Raw genomic sequence first — 16404 nt, forward strand, 5'->3', positions numbered from 1 at the left:
GACCCCCAGCCTCCTTTTCCTCAGAAATCTGAACGAATGCGATGTAAGTTATGAATTTCTTACAATTGGTGACCCCGACGTGATTTTCTGAGGGAAAAGGACGGACAAATTCAAAAAGACTGGATCATGGTGAGTTGCTGAATTTTCACATGGGCCCGAAAAACTGAGAGGTGACCAGAAACCCTGTTTTATCAAAACACTGCATAGGAAATGTAGACGTGACTATTCAGCAGCCATCACCGCCGTAAGTCTGTAAAAGTAATGCGCAACTGAAGCAGTGTCAAGGATGAGTTTAAGCAAGTGTGTGTGTAATTGTGCATGATTGTTTGTATGTGATATATGTAATGTTTTGAAAAAAGTCCGGAATTTACGTGCACATTAGAAGTCCAATAGACGGCCAGGATTAGAATCCCGTTAAATTTTAGATTAAAAGACCGGCAAGGGACGGCGACAGAGTGGTAGTCTCTGTGAGGGGCAATTGTGAGAACAAGTCTTTTTATTAAAGCCAGTTTAACAGACTGTGAGATTGTGGGAGCTGGATTAACCGGTATTACTGTGACGATGGGTGCTGTGTCCCAGTCTAACGCGTCTTAGTTCTTGATTTGCTGCCTAATGTTACAAAAGCCTGCATCAGAGGGTTCGATTCTGAGCCAGTAAGACGGCGAATCGAGGTCACAAGAGCGGAGCGCTGTTTTGTTGTTTCTGTAACTGAGTTTAGTAAGACCTGCAACAGAGGGCATAAAAATTACAGAGCAATTGACACGTTTTTGTTTTTTGTGTACCTTAGTCTATAAGACCTGCACAAGAAGGCACAAAACCTGCGTGAAGGTTCGGTTCTGAGCCAGTAAGACGGCGAATCGAGGTCACAAGAGTAGACCTAGTCGATGAAAAATAGGAACAATTAAAACTAGGGATGTGAAACTGTAAATAAATACATGGTGCAGGTTGGCTGTGCTACTGGGAGCTTGCAGAAGGCGTTCCAAGTTGATTGATGGTGGCTATAATTAACTCTGTGATTTGTTGAACTGGAGCCATGAATGCTCTGGCAGTGTGTTTTTAAACAGGAAAGCGTTCATTGACCCTGTCCTGTAGTGACTGGGGAAAGATTTTGTTGAATAAGATGAAATTGAACTGTGAGTTTAATTTCTGATGAATTGCGGTATGAATGTGTCCTCTTGAAATGTTCAACAGAAGGTGGCTTGGTGTTGTGGGGAACTGTGAAAAGTGTGAATTGGGAGGGTTTTTATTTGATTTGGGGAATTTTTTGTACAGCATCCAGTCAATCTTTGTTCTAATCCAAAACGTGGGGCCTCCTGCAACCTTTATTTCCTGATCTGTCCCTTTTCTACATTGTAAAATGAAGCAGAGGATGGAACAATTCGAGGCATAACGAGATCAAGCTTCTCAAAGTTGCCGAGACCCGGCTTCGCACCGGGTTGGCTCTGCGGCCACAAAGCAGAGTACGAACCACTATACGATCACGGGCCACTTGTAGCAGGTGGGGCCTTTATTTGGATGCAAGTTGGAACTCTGAACTTCAACTCTACTGAATTTTCCCGCGTCTCTCATTGTTTGACTAACAAATGAAAATTTCATGGCGGTTTATCTAGCACTGCTGATTCTGTCCTTCATGGACAAATATGTTTTTTCAAGGAAAGATGATAGCAAGCAAAACATGAAAACTCACTTGATTTTGCTGTAGTTGACTGACCCAAAGGGTCTGAATTAATTTACACACAGGGTTGAAACAGGAGAACACAATCTTTGCTCTTCATATAATGTCCATTTCTTTGTAATGTTTGTGTTGGGGTAGTTGGAAATGACAACAACGGATTAGGTGCTAAAGAGCAATCGGCTAGCTAGGAGTCGCACCTAGAATCTCTGATTCGTAGTCAGAACGCGTTAGCCATTGCGCCACTAGCCCGTACATTCCAGCATTTGGGAAAAAAGTACGTTTTCCGTCACCTTGTATGCAGTTGGATCTTTGTTGGCAAACGTAGAGAATGCCATCAAATGTGGGTTGGTTTGTTGTTGTCCAAAATTGGGACTCGTGAAGTGACTTTTAGAGGCAGCTGTCCCAGTTTGTTATCAATGTAAAGTAGCAGAAGAATATTAATTCAAAGGACAACAAAAAAGTACTCCTCACAGTGCCGTGACAGATTCCTAACCGGGGGTTGCTGTAGCCGCCGCCACGCAAAGTACCAATCCCTCGATATCACGGCCTTTGTTATTGAAATTGCCGCTTTGTTGTGATAGCATAGTCAAATCTGAATCAAAATATGCTGCTATTTTTTCTAGGTTTCCTAAGTGAAGAGTAACAACTGATAATTCCCAGGATATTATCTGTGCTGCTGAAAGTCGAAAAAAACAAATACATAGAAGGCTGATGGTAGCTTTGCTGAGTTAAATTGAAGATTTAGGGCTGTTTTAGCACATGTTGCAAGCTATTACGCATCATTAGACTGTTCATACGTAAAATTTACTGTGATGACAGTTTGTACCGGAATAACTTGGAAATTATTATCATAATTAATAGCTAAGAACAGAACAAACGTCCAGGAGTCACCCTTAGTCTTTGATGAAATTATCAGACACATTACCATTGCCCCACAAGCCCTAGTTCAGAAGCATTGGCGTATCTGGTTTCACACACCATTCTATTCCAAACAGTTGATCTTTGTTGCAATGTACGCTCCTCAAATCTTTGTTCTAATCCAAACCGTGGGGGCCGCCTGCAGGACCTTTTCCTGATCTGTCCCCAGTTTTCTATCATTGTAAAATGAAGCGAGGATGGAAACAATTTAGAGGCATACCCGAGATCAAGCTTCTCAACGTTGCGAGCCCCCGATTCGACCAGGTTCTCGCCACAACGCAGAGTACAACCACTACACGATCAGGGGCCACTTGTACAGTGGGGCCTTGTTTTTGTGGATAGCATAGAGTTGAAACTCTACTTCAACTCACTGTAGTTTCCCGCTTTCTCTAATTGTTTGACAACCAATGAAAATTCTGGATGGTTTATCTACACTGCGATTTGTCTCAGATGGACAATTTGTTTTTTTTCAAGGAAAGATGGTTAGCAGCAAAAACATAAAACACAGCTTGATTATTGCTGTCGTTGACTGACACCAAGGGCTTCGATAATTTACACACACATGTTGAAACAATGGAACAACATCATTGCTCTTCATATATGTCCATTTTCTTTGTAGTGTTTGTGTTTGGGGGTAAAGTTGAAATGACCAACGGATTAGGTGCTAAGAGCAATCCGAGCTAGCTAGATCGAACCTAGAAATTCGATTCGTAGTCCGACAGGCTTTATCCATTGCGCCACTAGCCCTACATTCATCCATTGGGAAAAAAGCTACTTTCCTCCCCATTGTATCAATAGTTCTGATCTTTGTTGTCAAACGGTAGAGAAAGGCCAGTCAATTTTGTTGGTGTCCCAAATTGGGACTCGTGAAGACTTTTAGGCTAAGCTGTCCCAGCTTTTTAATCATGTAAAGTAACGCAGAAGAAGTAGTAATTCAAAGGAACAACAAAAATTGTATCTTCCCCCAGTGCCGTGACCCAGGACTCCTAACATGTTGCTGTGCCGCCGCAACGCAAATACCAAGACTCTGAATCACGGCCATTGTAGTGAAATTGCCCGCGTTGTTGTGAGAGCATATCGGAAAATCTGAATCACAAATATGCTGTCTATTTTCTAGTTTCCCTAATTGAAGAGTAACACTGCTAATTCCAGGATGTTATCTAGTGCTGCTGATTCGAAAAAACATATACAGTAGAAAGCTGATGATAGCTTTTCTTGAGTTAAATTGAAGGATTTAGGCTCTGTTTAGCCCATGTTGAAAAGCTATTTGCGCTCATTAGACTGTTCATACTAATAAATTTACTGGGATAGACAGTTTGTAACCGAGTAAACTTGAAATATTAGCAAGTACTTTATAGCTAAAGAACAGAACAACTATCCAGAGTCATCCCTACGTCTTGTGAATTCATCTACCCTTACCCATTGCCCCACAAGCCCTAGGTCAGAGAGCAATTGGAGTATCTGGGTTTCTCACACCATTCCTATGCCAACGTTGATCTTTGTTGCCATTGTACAGCAATCCCGTCAATCTTTGGTCTAATCCAAACGTGGCCTCCTGCAGACCTTCTTTATCCTGATCTGTCCATTTCTTATCATTGTAAATGAAGCGAGGATGGAACCATTAGAGGCCTACAGAGACAAGCTTCTCAAGTTGCCGAGACCCGGATTCGAACCAGGGTTGTGCGGCACAACGCAAGTACTAACCACTATACTCTCAGGCCCCTTGGTAGCAGTGTGGCCTTGTTTTTGTGATAGCATAGTTGGAACTCTGAACTCACCTTCCAACTCTACTGTTTTTTCCCGCTTTCTCTACTTGTTAACTAACAATGACAATTTCATGGCTGGTTGATCTTAGCACTGCTGATTCTGTCCTTCAGGACAAATTTGTTTTTTTCCAAGAAAGATGGTTAGCAAGCAAAAACAGAAACATCAGCTTGATATTTGCTGTAGTTGACTGACACCAAGGGTCTTAGATAAATTTAACACACATGTTTGACACATGATAACACATCATTGGCTTCTTCATCATATGTCCATTTGCTTTGTAGTGGTTTGTGTTTGGGGGAAGTTGAAATGACAAACACCGGATTTTAGGTGCTAAAGAGCATCCGAGCGAGCTAGGAGTCGAACCTAAATCTTCTGAATTCGTAGTCAACAGCTTATCCATTGCGCCCCTAGCCCTACATTCACGCATTGGGAAAAGCTACGTTTCTCACCATGGTATGCAATAGTTGTGATCTTTGTTGTCAACGTAGAGAAGGCCAGTCAAATGTTTGTTGTTTGTCCAAAAAAAAAAAACATATTGCTGAAAGGCATGTATGAGGGATTCATGGTGATTACGGTAAGCGTACCCTGACTTCATTTTCCGTTTTTTCCTAGGCCTTTTGTGTTGTTTGCGTGTTGGTAGCCTGCTCTCACGACATAGCCAGTTTGTTGTTCGAGTTGCTATTACAGCGGCTAACTCCGCTAAACACGTATTCTTATAGCAGTTCTGCCGACTCACTCACATATTCTTCTCATTTTTTTTTAGCGACCTTTTGCTACTAACAGCTGTTTTAACGCTTGGTAGCTACGCTACCATACTTTAGCTTCAGCCGCTAACGACTTTAGCCTAGCATTTTTGCTGCCCCCCCTCCTGACTTCTCCTGCGCGATTGTAGATGTTTAGTTACTCGCGCATTCTTTAGCGGTGTCACGTGTAGTTATCTTTGGACGTGGAGGCGAGGCTTAGTGAGTTAAAGCCGGATCCGCACCATTACAGATCATTCCGTCATTACTGGTAGCTAACCCCCCCCCGTATCCGGGCACGTGCCTCCTGAGCCGGAGTTAGCCTCTGGTATCCGTTCCTCGCAACTCCCGGAGCAGTCAGGACAGTGCTGGTTTCTGTGCGAGGACAGTAAGAGACAGTCGTAAGTCTTTCCAGAGTCCGACCGCCACCAAGCCTGTAGCGTTTCTACATATCTTCCCCACTCGGCAACCACCCCCGCTAGACACCAACCTCCTGGTTAATCGGCAGCTTCCATTCTGGGAAACGTGAATTTAGCGAAGCCCGGCAGCGTATTAAGTGCATCCCTGGGCTAGAGCGGCGACGTTGAGTCCTTTCTGAAACTGCCTGCTAAGGATAAACTTAAATACAGCATGATTGTTATTCACGAGGCGTTAATGACTCCCGTTTCGGCAATCGGAGTTACAAGATTAATGTTTGAATCGTTGTGACATCCGAAGTCCATGTCGGACACCGTAGTTTTCCTCTGACCTCCTGCCAAATCTACCAGCATGACATTATATGCCGCATGTCGTCATTCGCCGCTGGCTATCGAGTGGTGTCCAGATATGTGTGGCTTTGTTGATCACTGGCAGTCTTTCTTGGACTGGGGAACCTGGTCTTATTCGGAGAGACGGCATTCACCACTTGGGCTGGAGCAGCTCCCTTTCTAGAAACTTGACCTTTTATGGTGGACCTATCCTTGCCACTCATAGTGGGACAGGAGGCAAGTCCAGTCTAACCACACTTCTCTGCTCCTTATTTCCAGGTGTTACTATAAAAAATCATCCCATAGTGACGGTGTCCTGCCCCCGAGCCATTAAAATTATTTAATCAAAGGTAAACAGAAGAGGACATGCTGAAACCTCATAAAACTTAAAACCCACTGCCTAGTTCAAAGATAGGAGAATTAAATGTGACTCTTAACCAATCTCTCCTTCTAAGGGGTGACTAAAATGATTTATATCAATTCTAATATGATTTATTTTGTCTTACTGCCCTGGCTGTGTATGGAGAATCGTTAGTCTAAATGATTCCACCCCCCAGCATATTATACTCACATTCCTCGCGCGCAGCCGAGAGGTGGAGTTGCTACTTGTTCTAGTCTACTAATTAGCTCTAACCTAAACTAATTAACTCATTGGAAAGTCTTGGTTCCTTAGTCTTTCAAACCCAGTGGAAATCAATGCAACCAGTTCTATTTGTTATAGTTACCGAGCACCTGTCCCCTACTCGAATTTTTATCCGACTTTGCAGAGTGTCTACGACTTAATGCTACAACGACACATTTATCTTGTAGGGGATTTTAATATTCATGTGGACGATGAGAATGATAGCCTTAGCACTGCGTTTATTCTCTCTATTTAGATTCTATTGGCTTCTCTCAAAGTGTCATAACCCGACTCACCGTTTAAAACCACCCCTCGATCTTGTTCTGGGGTATGGGTTGAAATTGGAACATTTACTAGTGTCCCCACATTCCCTTACTATCTGACCACTGTTTGATAACTTTTGAGTTTTCTACTGCTGAACTACACGTCCGTTCGGCAAAAACATCCTATCAAGAGTCTATCTGATAGTGCTGTAGCTACAATTTTAAGGATGCGATTCCGTTCAGCATTAATTTCATTACCAAGTCCCAAAGTAACGAGGACTCCTATGCCTAGTAGTCCCTCCCAATAATCGATCATTTTGTTGATAGTGCAGCAGGCCTCGCTACGAATGACTCTAACTCTTTGCCCCGCTAAAAAAGAAGATAATAAAACAAAGACCGGTTAGCTTCCATGTATCACACGGAACTCGCAATTAAAGCAAATAATCTCGGAAACTTGAGAAGAGCTGGCGCGCCCAATTCACCCAACTGGAAATTCTCGTTAACCTGGCAAGATAGTCTTAAACGTAGAGGAAGGCCTCCGTACTGCCAAGCAAGCGTACTACTCGTCATTGATAGATGAAATAGTAACACCCAGTTTCTTTTCAGCACTGTAGCCAGCTACAGAAGGTCCACAGCTCTACTGATCCGAAGTATTCCCATAGCTCTTAGTAGTAACGACTTTATGAGGTTCTCAATGATTAAAATTATAACTATTAGAAGCAAATTCACCAAGACCTGCTTTACCTGCTTATCTCGAAACTCAGGAACGTTAGAAACGCTGTAAAACCAATACATGGTGTGACTGCTTTGCTTCACTTGATCTTTATCAATTTAATTCAATATTCCTTTCCTCTAAGCTCACCCTGCCTCTTAGATCCCATCCGACTGACGGCGACTTAAAGAAGTTTTACATTATCAACACTTCACTACTGAATATAACCAAACATCATGTCTTTATTAACGAGGCTATGTACCACAAGTACTTAAAGTATCTGTAATAAAACTCTTCGAAAAAGCCCACCTTGAGCCAGATGTTTTATCCACGATAGACCCTATATCCAACCTTCCATTTCTCTCTAAGATTCTTGAGAAAGCAGTCGCCAAACAGCTGTGCGACTTTCTGCATAGCACCAGCTTATTTGAGGATTTCAGTCAGGATATAGAGTTCATCTAGCACAAGACAGCAACTTGTTAAAATTACTAAGACTCCTAAGTGCATCATACAAAGCGACTTATCTCTGTACTTGGTTATTAGATCTTGCGCTGCTTTGATACCATGACCCATTTATATCTTATTACAGAGATTGAACATTTAATTGGCATTACAGGTACTGCCTAAGCTGTTGTCTTATTTATCATATCCCGAAATCTCAGTTGTTAATGTTACCCGTGAATCCTCTTGCACGCCAAGGTGTCGGAGTCCCCACAAGGATCTTTGCTCGGTCCAATCCTGTTACTTTATATAGGCTTCCTTTAGGCAGTATTATAGGAAACCTCCCATAAACTTTCATTGTGTATGCAGATGATACTCAAATTATATCTATCCATCAAGCCGGCTGAAACTAAGCATTAGCTAAACTTCAACCATGCCTTCAGGATATGAAAACCTGGATGCCTGTAATTTTCTAATGGTACACTCAGATCAAACTGAAGTTCTTGCTCTCGGACCAGCACCTCCGTGACGCACTATGCCAAAGTATAGTTACTCTGGTGGCATCACCCTGGCCTCCGAGCACCACTGTGAAGAATCTTGGAGTCCATCTTTGACAGGACATGTCCTTTATTCCAATTACAGCAAATTTCAAGGATCGCCTTTTTTTTTCACCCTACTTAATATTGCAAAATCAGGAATATCCGGTGCTAAAAATGATGCAGAAAAATTAGTCCATGCTTCGTTAAGTTCTAGGTTGGTGATACTGGCAATTCTTTACTATCAGGCGCTCGAAAAAATCTAACGACTCTTCACTGATCCCTAATGGCCTGCGGCACGAGTGTTTCTGACGGGATCGAGGAAAAGAGATCACGTTTTCTCCTGTTTTAGCTCTCTGCATTGGCTTCCTGTAAAATTTTAGAATATAATTTAAAATCCTTCTTCTCACCTACAAAGCTCTCATGGTCCGCTCCATCTTAAATCTTAAAGAGCTCATAGTACCTTACCACCTGGGAGAGAACTACTAGCTCCCAGAATGCAGGGTTACTGGGGTCCTAAGGGTCTCTAAAAGTAGAACGGGAGCAAGCGTTCACTATCAGGCTCCTTCCTGTGGCACCGTTTCCATTTGGGTCCGGGAGGCAGACATGCCGCGCCACATTTAAGAGTAGGCTTAAGACTTTCCTTTTTGATAACGCTTATAGTTATGCATAGAATCGATATTGTTGGAGTAGTAGTTGTCCCATAGTTTTCATATTAATATAACTAAAGGGAGACTTGGCATACCCGCCCGATCCGGTTGGGGAAGTCTGGCCCCGTCCGGGCTTCGGACTCTCTTTACATCGTCTCTCTTGGTTTTTTTGTAATAGTTTTTAGAGACAGCTTGGACTTATTTGATACACTATTAGGGCATAGAATCGATTGTTAGGGAGTTATTATCAATAGTTTTCAGATTATCTAACTATAATCGAATATAATGAACTAACGGGAGACTTGGCATACAGCCCGATCCGGTTGGGAAGTTCTGGCCGCGGCCGGGCTGGGCTCTCGTAACCTCGTCTCTCTTGGTTTTGCTGTAATAGTTTTAGACAGCTTGGGGACTTATTTTGATACACGCCTCCTCCTCTCCTCTATCTTTCTATCTTTTCATTTCTGTGCATCCATGTCCCAGAAATGCGTTTCTACCTATTTCTGGGGAGTCATTCCCCGGAGTCCTATGTTCTTTTTTTTCACCAACATGTTCCCATTGATCAGAGAGGCTCCGAATCAGGGAGCAGCTGTCCGCCATGGTCCCGCTACACGGTCGTGATGCCATGTTTCAACTGCTAATCTGTCGGTGCCCTGCTACGATCCTCAACTTCCTGCTACGTCCGCACTCCGGCTGTGCCATTGTAATGCCGCACAGCGCCTGCTATGTGCCCTAACTACTACAAGAACTTCACAACCTACTAATTTTTTCTATTTTTATTCCACCTCCGCAACCCCAACCGCCCCGTCAACACCGCCTACCAAGCCCTGGTTCTGCCGAGGTTTCCTTGCTGCCTAAAGCATTTTTTCTCCCTCTCCACTGTCGCACTTGTTGCTTGCTCTGGAGGAAACGATTAGAACTGTTGGTCCTTGTAAATTCTGGAGTGTGGTCCCTATCTGTAAAGTGTCTGAGATAACTCTTGTGTAGGAATTGATACTATAAATAAAATGAAGTGAATTGAATGAATTGATTCCCATTGCCCCACAAGCCCTAGTTCAAGACCATTGGGAGTATCTTGGTTCTCACACCATTCTATGCAAACAGTTGCTCTTTGGTTGCATTGGTACAGCAAGCCAGTCAAATCTTGTTCTAAAATCCAAACTTGGGGCCTCCTGCAGGACCTTGATCCTGATCTGTCCATTTCTTCTAGCATGGTAAAATGAAGCAGAGGAATGAACCATTTTAGAGGCCTACAGAGATCAAGCTTCTCAAGTGCGAGCACCGGATTCAACGGGTTGCGCGGCCACAACGCAGAGTACTAACCACTAAACGTCACTCCACTTGGTACATGGTGCCTTGTTTTTGTGATAGCATAGGTGAACTCTGAACTTCCACTCTACTGATATTTTCCCGCTTTCTCGAATTGTTTGACTACAATGAAAATTTCATGGATGGTTTATCTAGCACTGCGGATTCTGTCCTTCAGGGAAATTGTTTTTCAAGGAAGATGGGTGCAAGCAAAAAACAGGAAAACTCACTTGATTATTGCTGTAGTTGAACTGCACAAAGGGCTAGATAAATTTACACACAACTTTGAACAATGAGAACACATCATTTTGCTCTTCATCTAGTCCATTTCTTGTGTGTTTGTGTTGGGGGGGTAAAGTTGGCAAGTGACAAACAACCGATTAGGTCTAAAAAGCAATCCGCGCTAGCTAGATCGAACCTAGAAATCTTCGGATTCGTAGTCATACGCGTTTCCATTTGCGCCACTTGAGCCCTACATCAGCATGGGAAAAAAGCTACTTTTTCCTCACCATTGTAAATCCAATAGTTAGTGATCTTTGTGGCAAACGTAGAAAGGCCCTCAATGTTTGTTGTTGTCCAAAATTTGGGGACTCTTCAAGGACTTTTAGGCGAGCTGTCCCAACGCGTTATCCATTGCGCCACAGCCCCTACATTCAGCATTGGGAAAAAGGTACGTTTCCCCTCACCATTGTATGCACAATATTGTGATCTTTGTTGGCAAACTTAAGAAGGCCATCAAATGTTTGCTGTTGTCCAAAAATTTGTCGGGGACCTCTTGCAGGACTTTTAGGCTAGAAGCCCTGTCCATTTTTTATCAATGTAAAGTAAAGCAAAGAAGTATAATTAAAGGAAACAACAGAAAAGTAGCTCCTCACAGGTTCCGTGAACCCGATCATACGGGTTTTGCTGTAGTCCGCCGCAAAACGGCAAAGTACCAGCACTATGAGATCACGCCATTTGTATTGAAATTGCCGCGTTGTTTGTGAATAGCATATCAAAATCTAATCACAAATATGCTGCATTTTCTATGTTTCCCTAATTGAGAGTAACAACTGATAATCCGGGAGAGTTGTCTAGTGCTGCTGATTCGAAAAAAACAATACAGAGAACGCTTGATATAGCTTTGCTTGAGTAATTGAAGGATTTAAGGGCTTTGTTAAAGCACATGTTAAAAGCGATGTACGCAGCATTAGACGTTCTACGTATAAATTTCTGTATAGACGGTTGTAACGAGTAAAACTTGGAAAGGTATCAAGTAATTATAGCTAAAGAACAGAAAAAACTATCCAGTCATAAACCCTTACGTCTTGTGAAATGATGTCCAGACACTACCCATTGCCCCCAAGCCCTAGGTTCAGAGAGCATTGGGGTATCTGTGTTTCTTCTCACACCCCATTCTATATGCAAACAGGATCTTTGTTGCCAATTGGTCCAGCAATCCGTCAATCTTTGTTCTACTCCAACACGTGGGCCATCCGCAGGACCTTTATATACCTGATCTTCAGTTTCTATCATGTTACATGAAGCAGAGGATGGAACATTGTAGAGGCCAATAACCGAGATCAAGCTCTCAAGTGCTCGAGACCCGGATCGAACCGGGGTTGCTTGCGGCCAGCACCCAAGTACTAACCCCTATACTATCACGTCCACTGGTTGCAGTGGGGCCTTGTTTTTTGTGATAGCATAGTTGGAACTCTGGAACTTCACTCTACTGGATAGGTTTTCTCCCTTTTCCTCCCCCGCTTTCCTCTAATGTTGACTTACACATTAAAATTTCATGGATGTTGATCTAGCACTACTGCTGATCGTCCTTTCAGGACAAATTTGTTTTTTTTTCCAGGAAAATGATGTAGCAAGCAAACAGGAAAACATCATCTTGATTATTGCTGTAGTTACTGACACAACCAAGGGCTTAGATAAATTTACACACATGTGAAACAATGAGAACACATCTTTGGCTCTTCATAGATGTCCATTTTCTTTGTAGTGGTTGTGTTGGGGGGTAAAGTTGGAAATGACCAACAAAACGATTTAGGTGCTAAGATCAATCCTAGCTAGCTAGGATCAACCTAGAATCTTCTGATTCGAGATCAAACGCGTTACTCTTGCGCCCCTCTATCCTTAACATTCAGCATGGAAAAAGGTACTTTTCCTCACCATTGTAATCAAAATTGTGATCTTTTGTTGGCAAACGTAATAAGGCAGTCAAATGTTTGTTGTTGTCCAAAATTGGGACTTCTTGGGGAAAAAGGGACTTTTAGGCTAAGCTGTCCATTTTTTAAATCAATGTCAAAGTTAAAGCCAAGAAGTATAATTCAAAGGAACAACGAAAAGTACTCCTCACAGGTGCCCGTGACCCAGATTCCCTACCGGGGTTGCTGTAGCCCGCCGCACGCAAAGTACCAAGCACTATGAATCACGCCATGGGTTATGGTATTAAATTGCCGCGTTGTTTGTGCTAGCTAGTCGGAATCTGAATCACAATATGCTGCTATTTCTGTTTCCCCTAATGAAGAGTACAACTGATAAGTCCAGGGATAGTTTATCTAGTGCTTTGCTGATAATTTTCCGCAAAAACAACTACAGATAAAGCTTGATGGTACTGTGCTTGAGTTAAATTGAAGGATTTAGGATTTAAGGGCTGTTTTAGCACAGGTTGAAAAGCTATTTACGCATCAGTAGACTGTTCATAACGTAATAAATTTACTGTGAGACCAGTTTGTAAAACCGTGAGTAAACTTGGAAATGAATATCAGATTTCATAGTACAGAACAGAACAAACATCCAGGAGTCCCATCCCTTACTTCTTTGTGAAATGTAATCAGTGACAACATACCCCATTGCCTGCCATATGCCCTGCCCCCACAAGCCCTAGGTTTCAGAGAGCATTGTGAGTATCTATCTGGGTTCCTCACAACCCATTCTATTCAAACGTTTAATCTTTGGTGCCAATTGTACAGCAATCCAGTCAAATCTAAATTGGTTCTAATTCCAACGTGGGGCCCTACTGCAGGAACTTTAGCCTGAATCTGTCCAGTTCCTATCATGTAAAATGACGCAGCGGATGGGAACATTTAAGCATAACAAGATCAAGCTTCTTCTCAAAGTTGTTGGCCGATGAAACCGAACCCGGATTCGACCAGGGTTGCTGCGGCGACCACGCAGAGGTACTAACCACTATACGATCACGGCCACGTCCATTGGTAGCATGGGGCCTTGTTTTTGGAGAGCAGAGTTGGAACTCTTAACTTCAACTCACTGATATTTTTCCCCGCTCTCTAATTGTTGACTAACAATGAAAATTTTCATGGATGGTTTATCTAGCACTGCTGATTCTGTCCTTCAGGGCCAAATTTGTTTTTTCAAGGAAGATGGTTAGCAAGCAAAAACAGAAACATCAGCTTGATTATTCTGTAGTTACTGACCCAAGGGCTTAGATAAATTTACACAGGGGGACCACATGTGTGAAGAATGAGAACAACCTTTGGCTCTTCATATATTTTCCTTTTCTTTTAGTGTTTTGTGTTGGGTTACAGTTGGAAATGACAAACACCGATTTAGTGCTAAAAGCAATCCGAGCTAGCTCGGAGTCGAACCTAGCCATCTTCTGAGTCCGAGTCAGCGCGGTTATCCCTTGCGCCCTAGCCTACTTCAGCCATTGGGAAAAAAGGTACTTCCCCTCACCATGTCTGCCATATTTTTGTGATCTTTGTTGAAACGAGAATGCATCAAATTTTTGTTGTTGTCCCAAAATTTGGGGACTCTTGAAGACTTTTAGGCTAAGCTTTCCAGTTTTTATCAATGTAAGTAAAGCAGAAGAAGTATTACTTCAAAGAACAACAGAAAGTACTCCTCACGGTGCCTGACCCCAGATTCCTACCGGGTTGCTGTAGCCCCCCCGCCGCAACGCAAAGTACCAAGCACTATAGAGCACGGCCATTGTTGGAAATTGCCGCTTTGTGTGAAGCATATCGGAAATCGAATCACAAATTGCTGCTATTTTCTAGGTTTCCCTAATTGAAGAGTAACAAACTGATAATTCCAGGGATAGTTTATCTCGTGCTGCGATTGACAAAACCATACAGAGAAAGCTTGATGGTAAGCTTGCTTGAGTTAAATTGAAGGATTTAGGGGCTTTTTAGCACTGGTGAAAAGCTATTTACGCATCATTAGACTGTTCATACGTACTAAATTTACTGTGATAGACAGTTTTTACGGAGTAAACTTGGAAAGATATCAAGTAAGTTAAATAGCTAGAACAGAACAACCTATCCAGGAGTCATCCCTTACTTCTTGTGAAATGTAATCAGACACATTTTTTACCCATTGCCCCACAAGCCCTAGGTTCAGAGAGCATGGGGAGTATCTGGGTTCTAACCATTCTAATTCAAACAGTTGATCTGTGCCAATTGGTACAGCAATCCAGTCCAAATCCGTTGTTTCGAATCCAAAACGTGGGGCCTCTGCAGGACCTTTATCCTATCTGGTCCCAGTTTTCTCTCATTGGAACATGAATCAGAGGATGGAACAATTTAGAGGCAGAACAGAGATCAAGCCTCTCAAGTTGCCGAGACCCCGGTTCGAACCAGGGTTGCTGCGGCCCACAAACGCAAGTACACCCACTTACCGATCACGGCCAATGGTACAGTGGGCCCTTGTTTTTGTGATAATCATAGTTGACTCTGAACCTCAACTCTACTGATATTTTCCCAGCTTCTCTAATTGTTGCCTAACAAATGACAATTTCATGATGTTTATCTAGCACTGCTGATTGCTGTCCTTCAGGGACAAATTTTGTTTTCAATGAAAGATGGTTAGCCAGCCAAAACAGTTAAAACATCACTTGATTATTGCTGTATTTGACTGACACCAAGGGGCTTAGATAAATTTTACACACATTTGGAAAACAATGAGAAACACATCATTTGGCTCTTCAATCGTCCCATTTTCCTTTGTAGTTTTTTTGTGTGGGGGGTAAAGTTGGAAATGACAAACAACGGTTTAGGTGCTAAAGAGCAATCCGAGCTCGCTAGGAGTCGACCTAGAATCTTCTGATTCCGTAGTCAGACGCGTATCCATGCGCCACTAGCCCTACATTCAGCATTGGGAAAAGCTACTTTTCCTCACCATTGTTAGGCACGATTGTATCTTGTTGGCAACGTAAGAAGCCAGACAAAATGTTTGTTGTTGTCAATAATTTGGGACTCTTGAAGGACTTTTAGGTAAGCTGTCCAGTTTTATCAATGTAAAGTAAAGCAGACGAAGTGTAATCAACGGAACAACGAAAAGTAGCTCGCTCAAGGTGCCGTGCCCCACTCCTAACGGGTTGCTGTGCCGCCGCAACGCAAGTACCAAGCACTATGAATCACGGCCAATTGGTATTGAAATTGCCCCGCGTTGTGTGATGCATATTCGTAAATCGAATCACAAATATGCTGCTTTTCTATGTTTCCCTAATTGAAGTAGTACAACTGATAATCTCCAGGGATCCGTTTATCTAGTGCTGCGATTCGAAAAACAATACAGAGAAAAGCTTGCTGATAGCTTTGCTTGATTAAATTGAGGATTTGGGCTGTTTAGCACATTTGAAAAGCTATTTTTACGCATCATTAGACTGTTCATACTAGAAATTTACTGTGATAGACAGTTTGTACCGGAGTAAACTTGGAAATGATTATCAAGTAATTTAATGCTAAAGAACAGAACAAACTATCCGGATTCATCCCTTACTTCTTGTGAAATGTATCAGACACATTACCCATTGCCCACACCCCTAGGTCAGAGAGCATTGGGAGTATCTGGGTTCTCACAACCATTCTATATGAAACAGTTATCCTTTGTGCCATTGTACAGTCAATCCAGTCAAATCTTTGTTCAATCCCAAACGTGGGCCTCCTGCAGGACCTTTAAGATCCTGAGCCTCCAGTTTTTTCTATCATGTAAAATGAGCAGAGGAGGAACAATTTGAGGCATACGAGATTCACGCTTCTCAAATTGCCGAGACCCGGATTCGAACCGGGGTTGCTGCG

Source organism: Etheostoma spectabile, chromosome 3 (assembly GCF_008692095.1).
Source record: "Etheostoma spectabile isolate EspeVRDwgs_2016 chromosome 3, UIUC_Espe_1.0, whole genome shotgun sequence".
NCBI classification, from domain to species: domain Eukaryota; kingdom Metazoa; phylum Chordata; class Actinopteri; order Perciformes; family Percidae; genus Etheostoma; species Etheostoma spectabile.